A 17,482-nucleotide genomic window follows, 5' to 3' on the forward strand; every position below is an offset into this window, starting at 1 on the left:
CTAATCTTTGTTTTCACAAATAAATACAAATAACTCAAACTGAAACTTGATGGCTTTGGTGATAATAAAGTAGCAGCCACGGGGAAATTTTCTTCATTTTAATGTTCTTTCACAACCCACATTCAGTTTCGGTAGGAAAATTATTAACCTTTTCAACAGCATGCTAAAACATAGGTTCATAATAGACGCCTGAGTATGATTTGCAGGTTTTGGTTCTATTTTGAGATTTTTTGGTGTTCAGAGTTTTTTCTTTTTCTTTCTGTCTTTCTTTTTTAAATGGCTTTCTTTGACAGCGATCGTCATGACTTGGAGTCCTTTCGTTGGTATCTTTTCAGTGTGGGCCCATTTTAGAACATTCGTGTTTATTTTTTATGGTGGGAAGGGAAGATTCCTATTTCCTATCCTCCTACTGTTTTGTGCTGTGAAAGAGGAAATGTTCTTTAGTCTCATTGTTTTCCCTCATTTGAATTCTTGGGTGGACATTGTGAATCCCATGCCCCCATTTAAAAAAAATCCATTTGAGCCACATTTCAGCGAGGGCGGATGGCTCTGGGTTAGGCATCTGACTGGACTCCTATCTGCCTTGGGTGGCCTCGTGTCAGTGCCCATCAGACCAAAGCACGTCGGGCCAGTTTGGACTTGTGGTCCTGAAGGTGTGCACAGCCACCAGCTTGGATGGAAGGCCTGGGATGGTGGGGTCTCCCTAGCTGACTGCTGCTAGGAAAGGGCGTGGGGGGAGGTGATCATGATCTGGTAACTCCTGTGTCTTGACCTGAAACACACAAGGGGTGGAACGTGGGGTGGGAGAGGCCGGCGCGTGGGATGCTCTCGGAGAGCAGTTTCCATTTTAGGTGTCTTCTTCCCCAAGTCTGGCTGGGACAGTCACACCTGCAGGGAGGGCCCTGGATGAGACATCGTCCTACCCCGCGCACACTGCCCTGTGTCTGATAAGGCTGTGCCTTGTGACTCACGGTCCCCTTCTTTGTTGCGTCCCCATGGTTTGTAAGTCCCCACCCTCCCCTGGTGCCCTACCCTACCTGTTCCCACAGCCCCTGCAAAGTGGGAATGGAAACTGAGGAGCCCTCATCTTGTCTGTATCCAGTGCCACTTTCAGTGTCATAGCCTGCGTTTGTGTTTTTCTTCTTCTTCTTCTCATACTTCCTGTATGAGGTTCGTTTTTTTTAAAATGATAAACAAACTCTTTTTTTTAACCTTTTTTTTTTTTGACCTGGTCATGTGTTGCCTCCTACCTGTCCGGTTGTGAGCCTTTGGCTGGCGCTGCCCACCTGAACATCATCAGGTGTCGATGTGAGCAGGGCCCCCAAGCAGAGTGGGCTCTGCTCCCCTCTCCTCCCAGGGTGGCAGTCAGGAGGGTCAAGCTGGTGGAGACATTTTCTAGTCTCCTATTTGAGAGAAATGCCAGTAGACAGCTGGCTCGAGATTTCTCCTCAGGCAAAGAGAGCAGGGGAGAGGAAGGCTACAGTGTGGGAGGGTGGGGCTTGGCCAGGAAAGAAATGTGATGTGGAGGGGAAGTCCCGGGTGCAGGTGTAGTATCCCATGGTGCCTGCCCCACGCTATACAGATGAGCAGCAACTGGAAAAGGGGATTGAGGGATGAATCATACCAACATTTCTCCCGAGGTCACCCCGAGAACATGTTGAAAGTCTCAGATGGTTTCTGGGCCGCTGGCTTCTTCCTCCCACTCTGGGGATCCTGGGACAGAGCCATCCAGTGAGGAGCTTGGGTACAGTTGACCAAACTGAGAACATCAGTAGATGGCCAACCGGCAGTCACCGCGGTCACAGGGACTTAGCCCGCGGCCCAGGTATCGCTCACTACTGGTGATGCTTGGGCGTGCGTCAGAATCACTTGAGGGCTTGTGAAAACAGACATCCCTGGGTCTCATCGCCAGAGTTTCCAATTCAGAAGGTCTGGGGCACACCTTAAAAATTTGCATTTCTGAAAATTCTCAGGTGGTGCTGCAGATCCAGAGATCCACACTGAGGACCACTGGTTAGGGCCGTGGGCCATGGGTGACTGGAAAACCTAGAAGCCTGTAGATTGTCTCCATTTCCCCTCTAATCCTGAGCTGCTCTTCGTGTGTTCTAGACCAACCTTAGAGGTAAAACCAGCCTTTCAGAAAGCCCTTTGCATCTCTTAGTAATGGTATAGCAAGGTTCCCTGTAATTTTGACCTTTTACAATGTCAACCAGACTATAGATCTGCTAAAATGTTTTTGAGGTTTAGTTCTTTGAAAAGTAGGTTTTCTTTTATGGATAGAGAAAGTGACCAAGGTGAGGGGGACGGTACTGACTAGATCAGGAAAGAATCCAGGGAGGCCCAGCCCTTGGGTTGCCCACTCTTATCTCCATTAGTGGAAAACTTTACTATTAACAGAGGGAGGTATTTTGTGGGTCCCTCTCGGTACCAAAAGGTGGGCAAACTTCTGAGATCTTCAGGGGCTCAGGGTATTTGAATCACCTGTGAGATCCTGTTCATCCCAGAAGGTGGCAGAGTGTGAAGGTCAGGATGCTGGACTGGAGGCTGGGTGCTACCATGTACTGGCTGGTGGTTGAACATCCCCTGCCCCCCAGGTGAGAGAGATTCTCCTAAAGCAGCAACCTGAGAGGGCGGATGCTTAAAGGAGAGCACACATCTGGAGCAGTATCTAGCGGATGGGATGAGCTCAACAAACGATAGCCAAGAGGACCCGGCGGCCAAGAGGACCCGGCTGTGTTCGGGGCAGCCCTGGGGAAGGCTCGCACTCTGCTGATGGATTAGTTAAAGACTGAAACTTTCTGAACCACGGGTAAGTCTGTAATGATGCGTGGCACACTTCGTAAAAACTGCTTCTCGGGGAGGTCCCCTCAGGAGAGGTTCTAAGTCTGCTCAGAGTTATGTGGCTTTCATGCTACAAATGGGCCCCCCCCCCAGAAGCAAAGGAAGGGGGCCCTCAAGGGTGGCTCCTCTCTCCCCTGCCCTGATGTCTCTAGTAGCACAAAAACTTAATCTTTTACATACGGGATCCATATCACTCATCCCTAAAATTAGTCTGTAAAAAGCGATGACATTTTCTGAGCATGTCCTCTAGGTTTTAACTTTCTGAGACATAAAAGCCAAGGACTCCTGAGAGCGAACACCTTGGTGTTGTCTACCGGGTCCCACCCTCCTGGCAACTGTTTCAAAAACTCAAAAAATGTGGCTTCCAAGCCTGTCCGAATCCAACGCGAGTCAACGCGAACAGGATGTGAGCACCTGGCCGGTTGTTTTCCCAAGCGTTGACGGAACCCTTGAGGCACAGCGGGCTCGAGTGTGTGTTTTGCACACGGGTGGCTGGGGGCTCTGGGCTGGCTTTTCGGCACTGAGGTATTGGCAGTGTCATGGATGTTACAGCACACTGAAGTTTGTGCTCCTTGCTTCCCACACCCCTGCCCTGGTACCTACTGCCTGGGAAATAGAAGTTTGGATGGAATCAAGGGCAAATGCCCTGACAGGTGACCCATCCAGTCCAGGGATGGGCATCTGAGATGCTGTCTCTCTCCCCTTCTCAGTGTCCCAGGCTAGAAGCCTTTCCTCTGCCATTAGAAACCAAAAGGGTGTGATCTGGGAGCTGACTCTGGGAGCTTCCAGGAGATTGCCTGGGCTGCATCTCAGGCCCCTGATGAGGACTCATATTCACGGTGTGATGTACGTGACCCTGAGGCCATCCCTCAGATCTGAGGGAAAGCGGAGCTGGGTACCCACAGTGGGGAGACCTACTGGGGGCCCCCTGAATGCTACAGACCTGCAGAAACAGCACAGCTCAGCCAAGCTGGGAGTAAGAATAAGGAAGTAACGTGTGACCAGAAGATTCTCTAGGAATGTCCTAACAGTGTCTGTCCTAACAGTGTCTGCCCCTCCCAGTGTCTGCTGGCATAAGGGAAGCCAGATGTGCGATCAGCTCTGAATTGGGGGCAGATCTTTTAGAGTTCCTGAATGTTCCGCCTTGGGTTTCTTCAGTGTTAACCAGACAGCCGGGTCAACGTGAAGTCACTCAGGATTTGACTTAAGTGTGCAAAAGCTCGCACACAAATTAGCTCAGGTCTTACAGTGGAAAGCTGCAATTCAGAATCTAGGGACGAAGGTAGGAGAGACTCAGATCTCGGTCCCAGCAATGTCTTTTCCAGTGCGACCTTAGGAAGATTGCCGACTTCCTTGCTCTGTGTGCTTGTAAAATGCAGGTTGACCAGATGATCCTTCCAGCCCTGCCACCTCTCACTCTGTGATCCTGGTCCAAGCCCACGTGGTTGGGTCCATACCGAATCCTGCCCGGGCTCTTGCACTTTGGTTTTTTCCTCCCCACTCAGAAGTAGTGTAACTGGAAAGGAGCGTAGGTTCCTAAGCTGTCTATTTCAAACTAAAGGAACAAGGTCGCCCCTTCCACCCATGTCAGCCACTGATGCATTTCTTAGTTCCTGTTTCTCTTTGCCCACCCAGGAAGGCACTGCGTATAAAATCTTGGGCCCAGATTCGGATATTGTCACATTAGAAAATGCTAGCTCATAGAACACACGTCAGGAAACTGGTTTTCCCAGCAGGCTCATTTGAGCAGTGTTCTCCCCAGAACGCTAGCGACCACACAGCCAGGCTCATCCTCTCTCAGAAAGGCCAGTATTTCACTGCCACTAGGATAGGAGGCCTCTGAGAAAAAAAATAACAAAGGCTGCGGGAGTCTGTGCGCTTCAGCTAACTCATACGTGGAGGGCATTTGGGGAAGATATTGAGGGAAAACAATACAGAGTTTCAAGAAATAAATGCAGACTGTCACAACTGTCGTGTGAGTGTCAGGACGGCAAGGACTCAATCAAAGAGAAGCTTTGCTGTCTGCTGCCCTGTGGAACGCTGCGGGCAGAGGTTCCTGGGTAAGAGGGTTTCCACTCCACATATGTATGGGAAGCACACAAGAAACTAATGTAAACGGCTTTCTTTATTTCCTAACTTCTCAGGGTCTTCCGTATGTTACTGTGCATTGCGAGTGAATGTCTCCCGGAAGGATGGAGCTTTTCCAGAATCACGCAGCCCCTCCCACCCCAACCTTTTTGCAAATAATTTTGTGCCGTTAACGAAAGTCAGGAAATGGAGAGGGGCCAGGGCAGCTGGCTTTCCCCGTGAACTCAGGGCTGCATCTCGGGCAGATTGCCTGTGGAGGGGATGGCAGGGTCCTCAGTCATGGGCAGAGCCCATTTCTTCTCTGACCATCAGTAGTGGCTGGTCAGAGAACATGGCTGGGGATAGCAGGCAGGCGTGGATTTGACCTTGCTCCCATGGCAATGCTGTCTCCACCCCTCTCTTCCTACTCCAAGCATCTGAGCGGCAGATTTAAGCACAAAGCCGGCCTTTGGGAGAGGTGGCACCATTCGTATTTATGAATCAAGCAATCCTTCTGTCAGTCTCTCGAAGTATCCCTTCATTTGCTTGGGAGAACTAAGAATGAGATTCCGCAAACGATGTGCTACTCGGGAGCTGGTCTCAAGTGGCAAAGGCAGTTTTTAATAGAATCATAGGTTTGGGAGCTGTTCTCAACCCTGTGCTGTCCTCAGGGTCTTTGCTTGGTCAGGGTCCCCCCTCTTACCATCTCTCCTTCCCTCCACCTCGCTGAGGCTGCTTGGTACAAGCTTGTCTGATCACGATGCTGTGATGTCCTTGGGAGCCCAGCTCTCTTGGATGGGAAGAGGAGAGGGGACCAGAGGTTCAGCCACCATCCCCCTCCTCCATCCTCGTTGGACCGCAGTTCCACGGTGACCTCTTTTAAGTCTCTTTGGACCCCTGGGGAGAGGTGTTCAGGACATCACCTGGGCAAACACCAGAGTTGTCCTGAGAGTCCTATGTGACTTCAGCTAGACCAACAGGAGCACCTAGCGGAAGGGCCTCGGTGTGCCCCAGGCTTAGACTTGGACCCGGAGGGGCAGAACTGACTTCAACTTTTCAGTAAACAGGCAGTGGGCTTCTGGGAACATCTGCCTTCACAGTGTCTTGTGAATTATTTTTAAACCGATGCCCCGCCCCCCATCCCCACCGCAATCTTTGTTGATTATCACTGTTTGAATAGATGCTGATAATTTGATTCCCCATCTTACTGTGGCATTTAAGATCTGTCTTTCCCTTTTCGGTTTCCATGTACTGGAGTGACTGTGTCTCAATGCGGTTGGCAGTGACCTGTGTTTTTCGTGCATGTTTTTGTTTCAGAATAACTGGGAGATTAAACAGGAAGCTTTATGACACACTTGCTCGAAAATGACACAGGCGCCGAAAAACCAGGACTCAGCCCCCTGCAGCACCTCTACCTGCTGCCCACGGCCGAGTGCAGGGGAAGGGCTGGCCCTGGGACCTGACTCCATCTGCCTTGGACTCTAAGGGCCTCCACATTCCGTGATGATGTCTCTGCGATATTGTGGTTAGGGTCTAGTCTGGCCAGTCTCTGTGTGTCTTCATCCCTTTTCCTTCATTAAAAGCATAACTAAAGAAAAATGGATTGTTTGCTTATTAGTTATGTTTAAATATTGATAGAAAGGTTACCAGATAACATTTGAGATGCGTTTCTCTAAGACCACAGGGCAACGCTGCCGTAACCACACAGATCATTATGACAGCGTCTAGAAGAAGCGTGTTGAACTTGAATCACTTATTACTCAGACGTATATCTGGGTCACAGCCCAAAGGTCCCCAACTCTGAGGGGTCTCTCTGACCACCTGTCCTGAGAGACCCGCCCCCGCCCACACAGTTATCCTGTTTTTTCACTTATTAATTAGCTGTCACCCTTCACCTGCCCCTCAGATTTCAGCTCTATAAAGGCAGGTTCTAGTCTGTCTTATCCCTCAGTCTGTCCCCAGCACCTGACACTCCGCTCAGTGATGATGTGTTGACCGGATCCATTATCTTCCTGCTTCTCAGAGCAACGATGTGAAGCTGAGCAGCCCAGTATCCTAACCACAGTTGGGTGGATGAGGAAGTTGCCAGTCCCTTTACTCTGATGAGCTAAGGAGGTAAACAGAGTAGCCTCGGAGAGGACCCAGGCTTTCTGCCGGCCACCGCCCAGCAGGAAAGTTTGATCGTGAGCTTTCTGCCCTCTGAATATTCAGATTCTCATCTGAAACCAAGCTTTGCATTGCTAATAAACATCCTTCAGTTACATTGTGTTTGCTTACATTCCGGGAGATGACAGGTGACCATGTAGTAGAGGCATGTGTCCTCCGAGGAGTGTCTGGAGGACAGGGCTCTCATCCTTGCCTCGGATGAGTCACCAGACTTCTCTGGATGCTAATTTCCTTCGCAGAACGCTAGGAAGACCAGATGAAATGATGCCCAAGATCCCACCCTGCTCTGAGATTCTTTTCTTCCACCTCTGCTGGTTCCATCTCTCTGGGTTCTAGAAGAGGAGGAAACGGTGCAGAAAAGTATCACAGGGCAGCAGAGACAAAGACCCCGAGAGTGTCACGAACCCAGGCCCAGTCGTGGGTTTGTGGACGTGCCCTGTGGGTAGATGTTTGAAGTAATGGTTCTGAACCCAGGTCAGACATTAAAATTACCCAGGAGTTTTAAAAAATCCAAATGCCCAGGCTCCACCAGGACTAATCACACCAGAATCTGGTTGAGGGGAGGGCGGGGGACAGGCACAGACATCAGTGTTTTTTAAACCTCCCCAGGTAAGTCCATCGTTTAGCCAAGGTTGAGAACTGCTGGTCTAGGGTTTTATTGTCCACTATGGTAGCCACTGGCCACAAGTATTTATTAAAAACTTAAAATGTGGCTGGTGTAACGGAGGCACTACATTTTGAATTCCTTTTTATTTTAATTAATTTAGATGTAAATAGCCAGCTGGGACTGATGGCCACCATATTGGACACCTCAGATAATAGAACATGTATATTGTCACAGAAAGTTCCACCAGACAGCTCAGTCTAGGGCAACTCTTGACGCCTGTAACTGCCTAGTGAACTGACCCTGAAAGAAGTTTAAGGTCATTGTCCCTGTCTGTTACCTTGACTAAGGCCTGCTCTCCCATCTTGGGCCTGCCTTGTAGTTTTCACCTACCTTTCGAGCCAGAGCTTGTACAAGCAGCAAGAGTGGTGGGATTGAAAGGAATTTAAAAGATTTGCAGACGTCTAAGCCCCCCACTGAGGTCGTCTGGCGTTCACTCTGACCATTTTAATCCGGTTGCATCTTTGAAGACCCAGCCCTGGAAGGGGAACTTTCTGCATGATTATTTAAGCAGGGGGAAGCAGGCCCTCCAGAAAGAGCTTTTGGAAAAGCAGCTCGCCGGAAGAGGGGTTTGGAGTTTGGGAGGTGTTGGGGTTTTGAGCTGGGCTCAGCTCGGCGGCTCGACGAGCTCTACCAGCACGGGGTTAGGGCTGGAGAAACAAACAGAAGCCGGCGCTGAATCACTTTCTGCTTATCGCTTGCAGACTGTCAGATTTTTTTTTTTCTTTTTTTGGAGGGAAAGCACCTTCCACCAAATAATAATACTATTTTGAATTTCAGAGCTTTCCCTTTTTCAAAGCGCTTTACCACCTTTGACTTATTTTGTCCTCACAACAAGGCTGTCCCATAAGTAGGGAAGGGATTTTTAGGGCTTGTCACAAACTCCCAAGAGCTTATTATTATGGAAAAGAATTTACGAGTGAAGGGGAAGACTCTGAAATGTTGTTTTGTCATTTCTGGCCACACTCAAGTAGTTGTGGCACGACTAGGATCAACTGTACCCCGATTTTGGGCTCCTACAGTGAGCTGTGGTTTGAAAGGAAACGTCGGACTTCACATGGGTTCTGTCTTGTTTCATCCCAGCTTTCCAACTCGTGTGAGTTGATTCTTTGAAACCATTTTTTTCTCAGAGGTTTGTGTGATTTGTAAATTTGATAAATATGCTTTCAGTGTCTCCCTCCAAGTTATCTTTTAATTCATTGATTTTTATATTGACGTACAGTTGATTTACTAGGTTGTGTTAATTTCTGCTGTGCAGCAAAGTGATTCAGATATATATATATATATATATATATATATATATATGTATATATACACACACATACACACACATTCTTTTTTTATGTTCTTTTTCCATTATGGTTTCTCACAGGATATTGAATATAGTTCCCTGTGCTATACAGTAGGACCTTCCTGTTTACCCATTCTGTCAAGTTATTTTTTAAATGGTGATAGGACTGGGCCCTGGGCCCCTTCATGGAAACATTTTTTCCTCCCTCCAATGGTTATAACTGGTGCAAAACTAGCTACAGAATGCCACCGTCCCCTTGCAATCTTTAACCTTCTCTATGTGTGGAGCTGCAGAGAACCATTTCAAACCATACTTGCCACAGGGGAGAGAAGACTGAATAGTCTGTCCAACTAAGACCTCCCAGGCGGCCAGCCTGGCCATCTCCAGCAGCTGAAGTGGGATTCAAGGTAGCAGGATTGACACCATGCCGTGAGTGGACCTCTCTGGGATGTCTGTCCTGCCAACTGTGAATTCTTCTGGTCACACCATCCTCTGGCCCATCTTTTGTATCTTATGTGCATAGGATCCGATGAGAGGTTTTCAGATGCTTTACTGAAAGCAAGACACACTTTCTGGGGCATTCCCCTAATCGACTGTTCTGGTGAAGCTCGTCAAAACAGGAAATGAGGTTAGCATGGAATGACTTTCTCTTAGAGAACTCGTGTTGCCTCTGTAGAGACCACCACTTTCTTCCCAAACGCTTGTGAGCTTTGTCTCACACCTCTTCTGGGCTTGCCCGGAAATCGGAGTGAGTCTCTCTTCTGTAGTTTTTAGAACCCATTCTTTTAGGAAGTGGTGGGGATATTTGCTCGTCCCCAGTCTTCCAGACCCTCTCCTTTTCGCTCCAGTATCTCTAAGATGTTTGCAAGTTACTCTGAAGTTAAATCTGCATGTATTTCAATCACAGCACAAACATGGTTGAGCTAAGGGTTCCATGTACTTGTCCGGATGGACATGGTCACACACGGGCTCCCCACCTGGGATTCAGGTGGCTTCCCCCTCATGCTGGTGGGTCCACGTGCTCCCTTTTCATCAGAGATGCCAGTAAGAGAAAATGAATCCGGTAGAGATGAAAACTTCGTGGGGTGAAGCCACGTTCCTCCCCTGCTCCCCACGTGAGCATCTGGCTCAGAAATGCACTGTGATTGAAACAGCGGGGCCCGGCTTCGCTCCTGTGAACCCCCACATTGGGTTCTGACTCCGTTATCAAAAGCCATGGGGGTTTCATCGTTTTAGGCGAGCTGCAGCGTGCTTATGGAGACTGAGGCTTTCTGATAGATGGCTCTGCTTGAAATTTCTAGATTGACGTATCTTTTTGTTAAGACTGGAGTACTTTTGAGTCACATTTGCTTTGATTCGGTGGCAGGGAGTCTACCTGGGGAACGTCTAGCCTTGACTCACAGGCGCCTGGGGAGCACCGATGTCTCCAGATGTGAGACTTGGATTCCCTTGTGAAGGTCTGCCTATGCGTGATGCTCTCACTTCTGTAACCCCGGGTCTGTCTCTCTTTTCCCATGATTTACCTAGATCTCAGAAGCCATCTGAGTCCCCATGGCTGGGAATGGGGCACAGCCCCTCCACACCCCATCCTTCAGCTGGGAGTCCCGGCCTTAATCTTCCCAGGTCTCCAGGTACTGCGTTTTCAGTAATGACTGGCTCAGTAGATGGATTGATAGAGGTGCACCTTGAGAATCATCCCAGCTCTTTGGTGATTCACAACATTACTTCCAGTCCTCATAACCGGCCGCAGAGGTGGGATTATTATCCTTTCATTTCAGCTAAGAAAACCGAGTTTCCCTTTGTTTCAAAGCACAAAACTAGGAATGTGATGGTTCATCTTGGTTGAAATCCAGAGCAGTCTGACCTCGCTCATCTCTCTCACGGCGCCTCTCTGTATTACATTTTATAAATATGTACAACAAGCAAATGCCGTTTTTTTCCTTACGAAGGACTGTGCGTGGTAAGTACCAGTCGGAAGGAAGATCCTAGAGAATCATGGAAAATGGGGCGATTGGAAATCAAATGATCCGTGTGAGGTCCTCGTCCCCTTCTTGCTGCGGCAGCCAGCAAGAGGGTGGCAGCCCGCGAGCATCTTCTGGGGTAACTCAGTGACCATGGTGGCCCTGCCTCTTGCCAGCCTTGGGTGAGGATCCTCAGTCACAAAAGGTTCAGGATGTGGACACACCTGTTCTCTGAAAAGTGCCTAATTCTCAAAGTGTGGTGAGAGGGTGGGTGAAACAGGCAGAAGCCCCACCCTGGCCCCTTGGCACCAGTATCTGCTTTTCAACAAGATCCCAGGGGACCGGAGAGCACAGCTGTTTGCTCTGCTCTCTGGGCCCCTTGAGGTCAGAGCTCTGTGGTCACACCTTTCACCTCCAAAGCCCAACATATGCCTGCCTGACGTAGGTGCTGAAGAAAGGCTGGTAAAGTGAATTTGGTCTTTATTCTTCTGAGGAGCTCGTGGGGTGGGTGAGGAAATCAGTTAGACAGAGGTTCCTGGGGCCCCAGGCAGGCCCCCAGCCCTCAGCTAACGGCAGGGCCATTCAAGAATCAATGAGATGGAGAAGGGGTCCAGGATAAGGGACCATGAAACGAGTGCTGCCAGTGGAAGTGGTCCTCGCTGCCATTTGAGAAGGAAAAGCAAAAAATGAGAGAAATCTATCATCCAAAACTACTAGTGTCCTGTCTCCAGCTCCTACCGGTTCTGATTCCATTATTTTTTTCATCTTTGGAACCTCTAGAGGCAGCACAACACGACAGTCCCTTTAGGGGAGGAAACCATTTACCGTATTTGCCCAGGACGATCCCATCCATGCCAGTTAGACATCAATTAGTGCCTGTTAATTCCTTTCCGCTCTGCTTTTCACTCTCAAACATGTCCTGGTTCAGACAATAAGATAGTGGGCGCTCTATCTTTAGGTCACCTTATATCTGCTTTTGAATTTTCCCAAGAAGTTGCTTTATAAACACTAATTCGTGCACACAACGGTCACCCCTTCCAGAAGGAAAGGGGTTTGGCAGCGTATCCACGGTTTTGGCAGGGCTGCCCTAGAATTAGCAGAGTCGAAAACGGGGGAGTGAGAATGAGTGCGTGCATGTACACCTGTGTGTGGGTGTGGGGTGTGTGGTCATGTGAGTATTGTGGGGTGCACGTGTGGTATGTGTGGGTGGTGTGTGTGTCTGTGGTGCGAGTGTGTGCGTGTTCATACGCGCTTGTGTGTGTGGTGTGTGTGATGTGGTGTGGTGTGTGGGTACACGTGAGCTGGGTGCCCGTGGCACGTGCGTGTGGAGCGGGTGTGTGAGGTGGGCGTGGTGCGTGGATGGGCGGGTATGGGCACCGCTGTGTGTGCTCTGTGTGGTGTGTACGTGTGCACGTGCATAAGCCTGGACGTGGGGATGGCACGTGTGTGGCTCACGTGTGTGCGCTCAGTGTGTGTGTGTGGCCTGTGTGCTTCGTGCGTGGCTGAGCGTGGGTGTCTGTGGGGTGTGAGCACCCGTGCTCCTGCATGTGTGGCGGGTGTCTTTGCAGGGCGCACAGGTGGAGTGGGCATGGAGGCCTGGGTGTGTGTGTGTGATGTGTTTGTGCCTTTGACTATCTGTGATCTGTGTGTGCATGTGCGTGTTGCGGTGTGTGTGTGTGTCCACGGTATGTGCAGGTGGCCGGTGGGTGTGTCTGTGTGTGGAAATGGGTAGGTGTGGGGGGTGATTTTGAGCCCTTGGGGGTCGTTGGCAGTCTCCCTTCAGACCCACCTGACACCGCGGAAAGGGAGGCCTCTTCCCACCCCTACCCCCACCCCCACCCCAGCACTTTGGGGAAGCCACTCTGAGAGGTGACGTGGATGGAAGGTATGGGGACACCTTCCGGGCCTGGTGAGCCCAGGCCCTGAGCCACCTGCACCCGGAGCCCTCGAGGGTAGGCCCGGGCCATGTTGTTCACGCCCAGCTGGTGACTGGCACACAGTAGGGCCTCAAGAAGGATGTGCTCAGGGCAGAATCACTCTGGAAGCCACTTCCCTCTGCCCTGCTCACTGACTTGGGGCACTCGAGGAGTGCTCCTTACTCCACATTTCATGTCCAGTGTCCGTGCGTGAGGAGAGATAACCTTCTCGCTTCAGCTCGGCGTCCCCAGCTGGCACCCCGATACTGCATCCTCCTGGACCGACTGCAGAGGCCTCCAAGCGCAGCCAGGCGGGGCCCTTCTCTTGGTCAAGGCCAGGTTTCCACAGTGATCAGCACAGTGGCTAGATGCTGACCACGGGCGAGGACGGCTGCCCTGGCCCATGGCCGGCATGTTCCCCTGCCCAGCCCTCACCTGCTGTCCCCTCTGGAAGTGCATTGCTCACGTTCGCTGAGGGCCACCTGACTTTCCCTGACCTGTCTCTTCCCGAGGCAAGAATGACCCCGGAAAGTACTTCTGAAGGCATGGTCAGTGCCGGGGCCCTTCCTCTAGAGTTGGAGAAATGGAGATGCCGTAAATGCCAGAACTCGATCCGTCGGGCCCCAGGTCTGGTCTGCAGGGTCTCTGGTCTGCATGTTTGATCTCTTGGAATCTCGGTTTCCAAAATCATCAACTAGGGAGGATAACGCTTCCCACGCTGCCCTAGGAGGGTATTTGCAACGATGTATGAAAGCACTTAGCCTAACGCCAGGCGCAGGGTACAGAGTCAATAAATGGTGACCATCATCCTATTATTTTAACGCATAAAAATTGAGGTTTAAAAAATAATAAATGTATCAGGAAGTGCTAGAAATATATCATCAGCAAAAATACTCAGATGGGGTCCTAATGACCTAAGATGTAAAATCATAGCAAAAGGAAGAAAAGATCTAGAAAGCAAAGGAAGCAGAGACAGCAGTCTCAGGAAAAGAAAAAAAAAGGGGGGTAGAGAGAGAGCGAGCCAGAGCAGTGCAGGGCCAGCCAGCCAGAGCACGGTTTCCTCTGCCGTGACAGTGTGACAAGGGCCCGATCCTGCATCTGCAGAGCCAGACATGGTAGAGGGACATCGATTTGCTTTAATGTAAATATTTTGATGTCTTTCTTTTTCCTGAACTTTTAACCTTGCTGGTAAACAGGGTTCATACAGTAAATGAATTGTTTTTCTGAGAACTGCCTTTTGAGGAAATAGGAAGAAAAAAAGGATTTTTATTAGCTAATTGTCAGTCTTGAGCATGATTAAAAGCTTCATTTTTCTGCTTCTTAACTCTGCCTTCAGGAGACGCTTGGCCACCGAAAATTGATGGAAAACACTTTAAAATGTATAAACACACCAATTCAAAAAATAGCAAACCTCACACAATAAAGGGAGAAAAGTCATTCTGCAGAAGGTTTCTGAGACAAGAAAAACAACCAATCCAAACTCCAGTTTGTTGTTTATAATTAGAAACTCCCCGAACTTCATTTCCCTGGAGATTCAGGCCCTGGCTCACCGTCTTGGTCCATTTCCAGCCCTTGTAACTTCTGAGATGTTAATGGAAGTCAAGAGGGCATCTGAAGTCCTGGCAGCAAAGGCTAAAGCCTTAATATACACATGTAATAGCCTTTCTTTCTCCAGGCAGGTGGCTCACAGCCATCACTGTTTACTAACACTGTCCCCGTGGGTGGATTGTGCAAGAGTATTTTGTGATAAAGGAGAACCAGGACAGGGAACTAACCAGAACAAGGAAGATCTAGGTTGTAGCATGAGCTTTTCACTTGAAACTGTCATTTAACCTCTACCCTGTAATTTTCTTAACTGTTAAGTGAAGATAGGACCTTTGGGCTGTGAAGCCTCAGGGAGATGTGGTCAAAACACCAGATCTGTAACTTGCTTTGAAATAGTTGGAAGAAAAGAGAAACTCTCTCCATATCAAGTTGTGATGGAGTTGTGTCAGCCTCGTAGTGGATGATGGCAAGTCCTTGAATGTTCCTAAGACCCGACAGCAACCCCAGCCTCCGAAAACTCTTCCTCTCCTGACTTTTATACCTCCAACTGTTGTGTCTCTCGGGTGAAGGCTGGCAGAGCCTACCTTTCAAGTCATGCTCCCATTGGAAGGGAAGCCAAGGAAACTGATGATGTTTCAAGTCTCCTAAGATATAGGGCAGGGTTGAAAGGACTTCTAAGAGAGTTTCTTGCTGCCCTCTTAGAAGAAGGAGGAAGAAGCAGAGGAGAAGGGGGCAGAGAAAATGAAACAAAGTGCCAAAACCTTAAAAATTTATTTATGTATGTATGTGTTTGTTTATTTTTATTGCCGTCTAGTTGATGTACAATATTATATGAATTTCAGGTGTACACATAGTGATTCACAGTTTTTAAAGGTTATATTACATTTATAGTTATTGTAAAATACTGGCTACATTCCCCGTGTTGTACAATATATCCTTGTAGCTTATTTATTTTATACATAGTAGTTTGTACCTCTTAATCCCCTACCCCTATCTTACCACTTTCCCCTTCCCTCTCCCCACTGGCAACCACTAGTTTTGTTCTCTATATCTGTGAGTCTGTTTCTTTTTTGTTATAGTCACCAGTTCGTTGTATTTTTTAGATTCCAAAAATAAGTGATATCATACAGTATTTGTCTTTCTCTGTCTGACTAATTTCACTAAGCATAATACCCTCTAGGTCCATACATGTTATTGTAAATGGCTGAGTAGTATTCCATTGTGTGTGTATATATATATATATATATATATATATATATATATATATATATAAACACTTCTTTATCCATTCATCTCTTGATGGACACTTAGGTTGTTTCCATATCTTGGCTATTGAAAATAGTGCTGCTATGAATGTTGGGGCCCATGTGCCTTTCTGAATTATTGTTTTTGGATTTGTCAGGCATATACCTAGGAGTGGAATTGCTGGGTCATATGGCAGTTCTATTTTTAGTTTTTTAAGAAACTCCATGCTGTTTTCTGCAGTGGCTGCACCAATTTATATTCCCACCAATTTTAAAGATGCGATTGAAGCAAACCACAAAATGTATTGAGAGAGGCAGCTCGTGGGAAGTCAATTCCCAAGGCTCTGGGTTCCCATCGTTCTCCCCTCCTTTCTTTCAGAATAAATTATAGAATGGGCTAAAATCCAGGTTGTGTGTATGATATTTTTATCTGATGGATGACCTCATACTCCTAATCAGTGCTTATCTGTGTTGTAAAGCACCCCTTTCCTGTTCTCCAGGCACCTCACTTCTGTAAATGTTATGAACATACACACATATGAGTCTACTCTGCAGAAAAGCCTAAGGAGGTCTTTGGTCCCCCGCAACTCATCTGAAGGTTTAGTTCTGGAAGGCCTAAGCTTGCATTACCGGCAAACTGTTCCACACACTGCAATAGCTCTGTAAATCACCACTCTCCCAAATCAAACAAGGGGAGACGTCAGTAAATACTACAGAATGGAAACTTCTCCTTCATTTTCTGACCTTTCTAGTTGACAAGGGTATCAGTCAGTGCAACGTTTGCTGGGACTGGTGAGTCTGAATATTCACTTGTAAGGCTTTACTTGTAAATAAAGTATTTTTGAGAAATTCAGTTGCCTGCAGTTCATACTTTTTTTCCTGTTTATTCATTTCAAACTATTTTTCTTTAAAACATTTTATTTATTAAATTATAGTTGATTTACTATAGTTGATGTGCTGATTTCAGATGCACAGCCTCAGATTCTTTTCCATCATAGGTTATTACAAGATACTGAATATAATTCCATGTGCTATCCAGCAAGTCCTTGTTTATGTATTTTATACATACTGGAGTGTATTAATCTATTCATCTATCTATTAATCCCATACTCCTAATTTATTCCTCCCCCTCCCCTTTCCCCTTTGGTAACCATAAGTTTGTTTTCTATGTCTGTGAGTCTGTTTTGGTTTTGTAAATCTGTTGATTTGCATTGTTGATTTGCATTGCAAATGCAATATTTGCATTTGCAATATTGAAATTGGAAAAATTGTGTGCTGTTTTAGGATGCACTTGTAATCTTGAAAAAGTCATTTAGTTGTGGTGGTGCTTGCTGTCCCTGCTCTGGTTGGGTGGTTGATTCTAGTATCTACAGGGCTCTTCCTCCCCGGGTTCCTAGTAATGACTAGGCTGCTGGCTGTCCAGCCAGATGATGAAATAGGAGTTTTAAAGGCAAAGACTGCATGGGTAGTATTACTAAATATAGCTCCTGCGTATGTGCACGTGTGTGTTTCTATCTCGAAAGTGCTTTGCAAAGTTACATAAATACTTGTATGGAAGTTGTGGTGTGTCCCGAGAAAAGTATATTTGAAAGTATTCCTTCCACCAGTAAATAAATCTTCCCCAACAATTCATCCTCCCCACTGCTAGTCACGTTTGAATCTCCTTCAGCTCTCCTCTCCCGAACCCCTGTTAGGAAAAGGGCTCCCCGAAGGTGGCAAATACTCCCTGTTTCTTATATTGAGTTCAAACAGGAAAATTCTAGTGTTTACTGGAAAAAAAAAAAGAA

At 47.9% G+C, this 17,482-nt stretch overlaps 1 long non-coding RNA gene across 1 annotated transcript in view; it reads left to right on the plus strand.

Annotated features, from left to right (window-relative positions):
• Positions 1 to 6,498, plus strand: part of LOC309833743 — a 56,379-nt gene extending 49,881 nt beyond the window's left edge. The window contains exons 2-3 of the long non-coding RNA XR_014297804.1: positions 2,595 to 2,809; positions 6,226 to 6,498. This is a non-coding gene — a long non-coding RNA (uncharacterized lncRNA). The remainder of the gene's footprint in view (positions 1 to 2,594; positions 2,810 to 6,225) is intronic.
• Positions 6,499 to 17,482: the final 10,984 nt, after the last annotated feature.

This window comes from Grampus griseus (genome assembly GCF_964374135.1).
Source record: "Grampus griseus genome assembly, chromosome: 15".
Classification (NCBI taxonomy): Eukaryota; Metazoa; Chordata; class Mammalia; order Artiodactyla; family Delphinidae; genus Grampus; species Grampus griseus.